This window comes from Mytilus californianus, unplaced genomic scaffold (assembly GCF_021869535.1).
Source record: "Mytilus californianus isolate M0D057914Y unplaced genomic scaffold, xbMytCali1.0.p SCAF_76, whole genome shotgun sequence".
NCBI lineage: Eukaryota > Metazoa > Mollusca > Bivalvia > Mytilida > Mytilidae > Mytilus > Mytilus californianus.
In genome coordinates this window covers 315,595-324,833 of record NW_026262730.1, presented here as the reverse complement: position 1 = coordinate 324,833, position 9,239 = coordinate 315,595, and the positions used below count along the sequence as shown (strand labels likewise).

General features: G+C 32.2%; 1 long non-coding RNA gene across 1 annotated transcript; it reads left to right on the top strand.

The window, feature by feature from the left end:
• The first annotated feature begins 489 nt into the window (after positions 1–489).
• Positions 490–3,510, top strand: LOC127710394 (uncharacterized). Its single transcript, XR_007986165.1, has 3 exons — positions 490–687; positions 2,946–3,014; positions 3,411–3,510. It is a non-coding gene; the product is annotated as an uncharacterized LOC127710394 (long non-coding RNA).
• Positions 3,511–9,239: the final 5,729 nt, after the last annotated feature.

Here is a 9,239-nt window from a genome sequence, read left to right as displayed (position 1 = left end):
TATTATCAACCCGTTCTGTAGACATTAATGTAAACAGAACTGCTTTTGAGGAAATCAGAATTTAGAACCCCTGTGTAGACAGTTGCTTTATAATTTGCATAACAAGCACTATGCTTTATTAGCTAATATAGATAACCTAGGCAGTAGAAAATCTAACTTCTAAATGCTAACCAGAGTAGTATAGGTAGCTTGGCCTTGCAATGACATGAAGGGCACACATGGTCCCAGAATGAGTTGATTTCACATTGAAAGAACATTTTAATTTATTTCTATCAAAAGAATTTATTGTTTTATCTGTGCTGTGGAATATAATAATTTTTGAGGTGGCGGAAATTTTTATATTTTAATATATAAAGTGATGCGCGTTGTATTGTAAATTATCGTGTACTGACATTTTCCTCTATGTGAATGGAGGTGTGCCTTGATTGGCAGAATTACGATCACAGATTACAGATAACTGATATAGGTATGTGGGCATGCACTCAATAGGAATCATTCACGACTTTTCACGCGTGGCGGCGCTGCGGTTCCATAAGTGGTTACTTGAACGCTTCAATCACGTAAAACGCTTGCATCTGTATTTACAACGTAAACAATGGCATCCGATGATTACAATACCTGGTCTGTTCCAGAACTAACGTTACGTGGAGCTGTCACAAGAGACAGAAATATAGATCTTATAGAAAGGTAAACGATGTATTTAAAAATATTGAGATTTCTTCTATTATAAGCGGAAACGCCGCTACAGTACATTGCCAAAAAGCTTTCGTCACCTACATTTTTGGGCTATATATTTCATATAAAAAGACGTTTATTGGAGGCATTTATGGTTGTATTTTTACAAATAATGTGTTGAAAAACGCTGAATTGTATATGAAGAGTATTTGCTTGCTTTGTCATAGCTCTGTCATCTGTCAATGTCTGTTGTTTTTATTTTCTCCTGATGTGAACACATATACTATTTTTTACAATTTAATTTGGTTGAAATATAAATATATAGCAAGATTGTGTATAATAGACAATATTATTTATGTTTATCTCAGAAGAAAATGAAAATAAACAAATAATTATTCTGCTGTTGGTACCAAGTTGCATAAAATCAAATCAGAAATGTCCCCTAAATAATCTTTTGAAATGCAATTTTATATGAAATATTTAGTGTGAAATACCAAGTGACAAATACATGTACCCCAAGTTAGAAAAAAGCAAAATAAAAACCCCACTGAACATATAAATAGTCATGAATATATAATTAAACTTTCTAGGATACATTTAAATGATTTTGTATAATAATAATTAAAAATAGGGGTTCTATACAGATATTATCTGTTGGCCATGAAATGTGATACAGACCATGCAGACTGGGCAAGGGAAAATTAAATTTAACTTGTTATATACTGGGACTATTATACTAATAGTCTATTAGTCCCAGTTATATATAAACAATTTATTACTTTTGAAAATGGGACAATTACACAAGGAAAGTATTAAATCCTCCCAATACCACTTTTAAACAAGACATGATTCTACATTTTTAAGCTTTAAATCTTTTCAACTTAAATAAAAAGACACTGTTAAAAAAAATATAAAGGCCCTTCTCTGCAAACTTTTTATATATAACATGATGGGCCATTTTTGGAAATTTTAAAAGATATGTACATCTATAATGAAGTTTTATTTGCAATTCAAGTTCAAACAAGGAATTATTTAAATATGGAATAATTTCAAATTCTGCAAAATTGATTAGAACATAATTATGAAAACTAACCCAACTAAATATTTTTTAAACTTAAAAATGTGGTCCCTATACATGTAGTTCTACGTCCTTTTTGAATCCTATCTGTTCTTGGCAGATAATCTTATAAGATTCTAAATAGTTTTCTAAATTATTACACTCTAGAAAAAAATGTTCCTAAACTAGTAAAAAGGGTTATACCTCTGTTGTTTGAAGGGCTATTAAAACATCTTCCTTTGAATATGGGTTGAATAAATTTTCTCTCCAATAAGAACTTCTTGCTAGAGAGAAAATTTTATTAATTTTTAAGAAAAAAGTAATGTTTTATAATTTTATATACATATCATGCCCAACATTCAGCATACAAGAATTTTTCAAAATTTCATTAGTTATACCATTAAATCCACATGATATCTTGTTTTTCAAATATTTCATGGCAAGCAGAATTTAATCTATGTAATAGTACTTTCAAAAATCTTTACCTACATGTTTTAAAAAAATTCAAACCATTCCTTAGCTTGTTTAATTAAACTTTGGCTGGAACATGCATTAAATATTTGTCACACTGGACATTAAGATTCCAACAATCAATCAATATATTTGAACTTGAATCATTGATTTCTTTCCTTTTTGTCTTGCCTTGACAGAGTCCAAAAGGAAGACATAGCATATATTAGGTATGCTGTTTTCAGCGTCATCAACAATGTATTAGTTAGTAAAGTAATATAAAATAGTGAAATATTGCAGACATTTTCTACTGGTAGATATTTGTAACCATGAAAGACAATATATTCATTATACAGTTTTCATGATTAATCGCACAGGCACTTGTCTCAAAAAAAAAATTCCTATATACCTTAATATAACACGTGTTATAGGAAATTTTTTTCTGAGACAAGTGCCTGTGATTAATCGCTAGCCCTTCAAGGCCAGGCCAGATATATTTTTTGTAGTATAGATAATTGTTAATGTGTCAATACTAGTCAGGAGCCTTTAATTTAGTCGTTATAGTTGGTTAATTTCTGATATATATACATATATATTTGTTTTTTTATTGTCTTATTTTATAATTTAAAATCAAGCCATTAGTTGTCTTGTTTGAATTTTCTTTCATTTTTGAATGTTGTGACCTTTGTAGCTGACTAGTACTATGTGTTTTTTTCTTGACTGTATTTTATTTAATACTTTGACTTTTTTTTTTCTTTTGTAGAATCAATTAGAAGAGCCAAAATTTATAAGCTTAGATTCAAAACATTCTGGAGGAGCAGATTGTGTGAAGGTATTTATCCTTTTATAGCCTCAATCTATATCACAAAAATGTATTTGTGTTAAAATATACAATTACCATTAAGAGAGTTGATTTTTTTGTAAGACCAAGTAAAGGTTACAGGTCATAATCTCAGTTGGGAAAATGGTACTGTACAGTTTTATTTTAGTACTGGTGAACTCTACAGTTACAGACTCGTATGATAATAATACACCTGAAACTCCACAGATGTACGTGTATATCTTCCGAATCCAGCCACACTGATTAGATGTCGCTTTTCAATATAAATTTTTATGAAACCAGACTGGATTAAAATAAAATTTTCTTGTGTAATTTGATGAATCTAAATTATCTCCACAAGTTTACTGACTAAACAACAGGACTAATCTGTTGACATTTTCTTTACAGAAGCCAGCAGAAGTCAAGAGAAATAAAAAGAATGGAACAAAAGAAAAATTGAAAAAGAACAGTGAAATGACAAAATTAAATAAAAATTTTGCATTTCTTATTGTTGTTATCTTGTGTATTGTTGACCAAGACAGCAAAGAAAACCATCGAAAAGCTGTTCAGACAGAAAATGACAGATGCTACACATGATCAAACAAAAGATAAAAAAAACACTTTTAAGAAAAAATTTGTTCAATGCTGGACCAAATGAAATGCATGAGGATATTCATAATCTGAAATAAAATGCTTTGCTGAGCGCAGCCTGATACGACCGCAGAGGTCTAACCCTATACAGTTGGGGCAAATTTGGACACAATATTCAAGCTTGATACTGTCTGAATTTGGATTGTAATCAAATTTTTGACATAATATAGGTTTCTGACACAAAATAAATGTGGTCAAAGATCTTATAAATCCATTGCGCAATACTGTGCAATTGAAGATTTCTTCTTGAAACTTTTCAAAAATTCGAAATTTTAAAAATTTTGAAAAAAAAATATGAATCCCTTAAAAAAAATTGTGAAAAAAATCCCCCCCCCCCAACTTTTTGAACCCCCCCCCCTTGGAGCAATAACCCCAAAACTCAATCCCAGCCTTTCCTTTGTAGTATGGAACCTTGAAGTACAATTTCAGAGAGAACCTTACACTTACACACAAGTTATTGTCTGGAAACTAGAAAAATGCTTGTTTTTGGCCCCTAATTCCTACATGTTTGGGGCAATTAACCCCAAACTCAATCCCAGCCTTCCCTTTGTTATATGGAACCTTGTGGTACCTTGTGGTACAATGTCAAAGAGATCCATACTTACACACAAGTTATTGTCTGGAAACTAGAAAAATGCTTGTTTTTGGCCCCTTTTTGGCCCTTAATTCCTAAACTGTTGGCCCTATAACCCCTAAAATGAATCCCAACCTTCTACTTGTGGTATTAAACATTGTGGTACAATTTCAGAGCACTGTATACTTATACACAAGTTATTACCCTGAAACTAGAAAAATGCTTGTTTTGGGCCCCAAATTCCTAAACGGTTGGGACCATCATCCCCAAAATCAATCCCAACCTTCCTTTTGTGGTATTAAACCTTCTTTAAAAATTTCATAAAGATCCATTCACTTAAACTAAAGTTATTGTCCGGAAACCAATGTGTCTTCGGACGATGCAGACGACGAAGACATCATACCATTATACGATCCCAAAAAAATTTTTGCGGTCGTATAAAAATTAATACCTCTATGTAAGTGAAACAAATTATGCGGTATGGGCTTTGCTCATTGTTGAAGGCTGTACGGTGACCTACAGTTGTAATTATTTCTGTGTCATTTGGTCTCTTGTGGAGAGATGTCTCATTGGCAATCATACCACATCTTCTTTTTCATATGTGTTCAGTGCAAAATACAAAAAAATGGACTATTCAATAAAATTGATATCTAAGACAGGAAATATTGGGGTTTGTCAATGAGACATTTACCCGACAAAAATAGACAAAATATATATAGATTAAGCCGGCATCAACAGCATGCAGACAAATGTAAAAGGAGATGTGGGGTAAAGATCAGTATGACGGCAGTTGTTTTCTCAAATGTGGATCCAGGATTTTGAATCTAGATAAAGTCACCGCCCCCCCCCCCCCCCCCCCCCCCCCCACTCCACTCTGAAGTAACTGTATTAAAACAAAGTCAATGTAGGACTTTCTTTGAGATATTATTGTGTCTGGGAGACACAATTGATGCCCCCGTAGATGCAAAGTGTTATTTTAAAATAACTATAACATTTAACCGCTTATACCCCAAAAATGACAAAGTTCAACTATCTCCCAAAAAGGAAAATATCAATAAAAATGAAAACCATAACCACATGCACATCTTCAATATATGTACAAACAGACAGCAAAGTGAAAACTTCCTAGGATTCTAACTGTAGGAGGAGTTGTGCTGAATAACTATATACCCATAATGGGACGAACGACAGACAGACAGAAGGACAGACAGGGGTAAAATAATATGCCCCCAACTTTCAGTTGCGGGGGCATTAAAAGGGGTCATCAGGCCCCAAACTAGACAAAGTTTTGAGAGTAATAAAAAAATCTGGATTTACCATAAATGTAGCTCCATAAGGGCCATATAGGGGGGACCCAGGCACCCCACTCCTAAATCTGTCTCTGATATTAAACATTGTTTATATGTTTCTGAATATTTTATAAAAAGACTTGAAAGATTATGTTAGAAAACATTTTTATAATGATATTTCGAATAACATTTAAATGATTTTTAATGATTTTTTGAGAATATGAAGATTATTAAAACATTTTGTTAAAAAAATATTTTTTGAATTTTTTCAAAACATTTTATCCTGCAGAAATGAATTTTTATATGTTTTAAAAATGTTTCAGGGATATTTGATTAACAAACACATTCAAATCATTTATAAGACATTTTACAAACATTGTTGTCAAAATTCAGTAACATTTTAATGATGTTTTAAAAGTATCATGAAAATGTTTTGAAAATATTTTTAACGCCATACATTTGTGCATGATTTTGATATTTGTCTACAATATTTTTTCAACATTTTTCTATTTTTTTTTGGTGCTAACTGGGAAAGCAGTGGTGAAACAGCACCACATTAGAACAAATAATAAAACCAATTGCATGTAAATCCATTTCATCTTTTATGCATATTTATTTACAATGTATTTTTATGAAATTAGAAAGAACACAGCAAACACAGATAATTCTGGAACCAAGTTGAATTAGAAGTTTCCACGTGGAATTACATGTTTCAGATTGTTTATTCCCCTGCCACAGCGGAGGAGGGGCATTAAGTTTTACCCTTGTGTAACTTTTAGACAATACAAGGACTCTTTTAATGTGAAATCGGTTGGACAACACTTTTCTATCACAAACTACTTTCTTCTGATCTAGTTGGAATTTCCCTTTCAGAAAAGTTTGTGTGTTAATATAAGAAACTGTCTTGGCTAGTAAATAAATCCTGTTCCATAATTCCACTATTTGCCATTTGTTGTCACCTTTGTCAAATTTTTGTTTACATCTGGTTCTGACAGAAGTATTGATCCTCGCACTTGCAGCCACTTGGATTTTAACCATGAATTCATTTCAAACATAAAGATGTATCCCATTCATCACTTCATGGTTGGGTAAAAAGTCTGTTATCCATGATGGCTTCTGAAATATTAAAACAGGAAAACACAAAGCATCATGTTATTTAATAAACTGCAGGTTCAGAATTTTTTCTTATCATTCATAAAGGACAAGCGTTTAATGCAGGGATGTGTGTGATGTTTTTTTTCTAACAAAAATACTCTTGATTTCCAACTTTGAAGAATTAAAAAAAATTGTTCTGACAGCTTTCTCCATAAGTTTAATGTAAAGTCCTTAGAAAATTCAGACTTTATTGTGACAAACAAATAGAAAAATTATGCTCATATGTACCATGGTTTTTTTTTAGAATGCAATATAGGGATTGTCATATTTCCCAATACATGTAGTTCTCTTCCTTTCATGCATTGTTTTGTCAGGGAAATATATTTCACTTGCTATAATTAAGTGCACAACATAATTATTATTTCTTATTTACAATGCAAACAAAGGTAAAAGGGTGAAAAAATGTGAACACTAGGAAAAAACTTACAAAGTGTGATGGTATATTTGAAGAATAAAATACATCCCTGTGTCATCCCCCTATTTTAATAAATAATAACCTGTCAAATTATTGGGCTGTTTAATCGAGAAAAAATAAAACAAAGAGGTTAAATACTGTACTAAATATAAGAAAAATATAAATACATAATAACCTAATCCTTTTGTTATATAATCTCCTGGCATGACATGGTTATCAGCTGGTTATGGCAAACTTGGTCGAATTTTCCGCCGGCTTTCCCTAGATATTTTTGATGGGTGGATCAACTTTCTTGATGCCTTCTCTCCATTTTAAAAGAATTTCATGGTCTTTTGGGAATCTGTGGTCCCCCTTCAGAATAATTGCAGCCGGGGACACAACAATTTTGGAGCTTAGTTTGGTGAAATTAGCGAGTGTCGATTTGTGGATACTAATGAAACGTGCAACGTAATGCGATTCAAGCGTCAAATTGATTAAAACGTTTCCGACAACCACTTATGGAACACCAGCGACGTCTACAGGAAGAAATATTACGAATGATCCCTATTTGCAAGTTTAGTGTAACTGTTAATATAGCAATTATGTTCGACTATTTTTACAAATTACCAATTTGATTCCTGCACTATTTATGACATTATTGTATATGGTATCTTCGAAGAATTCTTTTTGTTGATTATTTGTGAAGACTGTATTGCAGGGTCTCTGTGCAAGATTTCCAAGATTTTTGTTTATTTGTATCGAAAGTTGAACTTCCGGTTACGAACCTGGGTCCTTTCGCCCCAAAGGGTACGTCCCTTTGCACCTTTGAACGTTCATATCCTTTCATGGAATATTTGCTGTATATCAATATGTGCTATGAAAGATCTAGGTACACATTCCATATGTATACCCTTTTAAGGAAAATTTAATTATAATTCGGGAGTTCATCAGATAACGCCTGCCCCATAACACATAAACACTATAGACACGTTACTAACCTGGATGGTCTGTTAGTGTTACAGCGCAAATACAATTTGTTAAGCTAAACCATAGGCACTAGACGATCTGTCAATACTCAATTTCAATAGTAATAAGATATGGACAAAAAGTAATATTAAAAAAAAAAAAAAATTAAACTCGTCGTCATATATATATATGAGTACCTATCGGTATCAGGCAGACTATACATGCATCTAATTTGATGTAGAATACAATGACGAAATCATTATTATAATCTGCAAATCTTAGGACAATATTGCATCTAATTACTCATATTTGTAAAAATTAAATATTTTTTTAGCAAGAGTGCACACGCTGAAATGTCTCGCCTACTATACTGACCATTGATTTTATGTTGATAGTCCTACATGTATATAAAGTTTTACTACAAGTATCACATTAATATTTATGATCCAATAAAATGAGGTCAAGGTCAAATAAACCAAGATGGAAATACATGTACACCTTTAATATAATCATTCGATACACAGAATATAGATAACCTATTGCTTACAGTATAAAAGAAACAGACCAAACCATGGAAAATCTATATTGACCAATGAACCATGAAAATGATGTCAAGGTCAGATGTACCCTGCCACAGACAGACATGTACACCCTTAAATCATTCCATGCATCAAATATAGTTGACCTATTGCTTATAGTATCTAAGAAACAAAGTTAACCAGGAAAACTGAACATTGACCAATGAACCATGAAAATGAGGTGAAGGTCAGATGATACCTGCCAGACAGACATATACACCTTACAATCATTCCATACACCAAATATAGTTGACCTATTGCTTAGAGTTTAAGAAAAACAGACAAAAACACAAAAACTTAACATAAGCAATGATAAGTGAAAATGCGGTTAAGGTCAAATAAAACCCGCCAAACTGACATGTACATCGTAAAATATTTCCATACACCAAATATAGTTGACCTATTGCATACAGTATTAGAAAAACACACCAAAACATAAAAACTTAACATTGAGCAATGAACCATGATGAGGTCAAGGTCAAATAAAACCTGCCAGACTAACATGTCATCGTAAAATATTTCCATATACCAAATATAGTTGACCTACTGCATACAGTTGGGTGCAGACCAAGCATTACATGTAAACGGGCGGAAAAAGTTAACGCGGTGTTTACTCGCGTGCACTTCAAG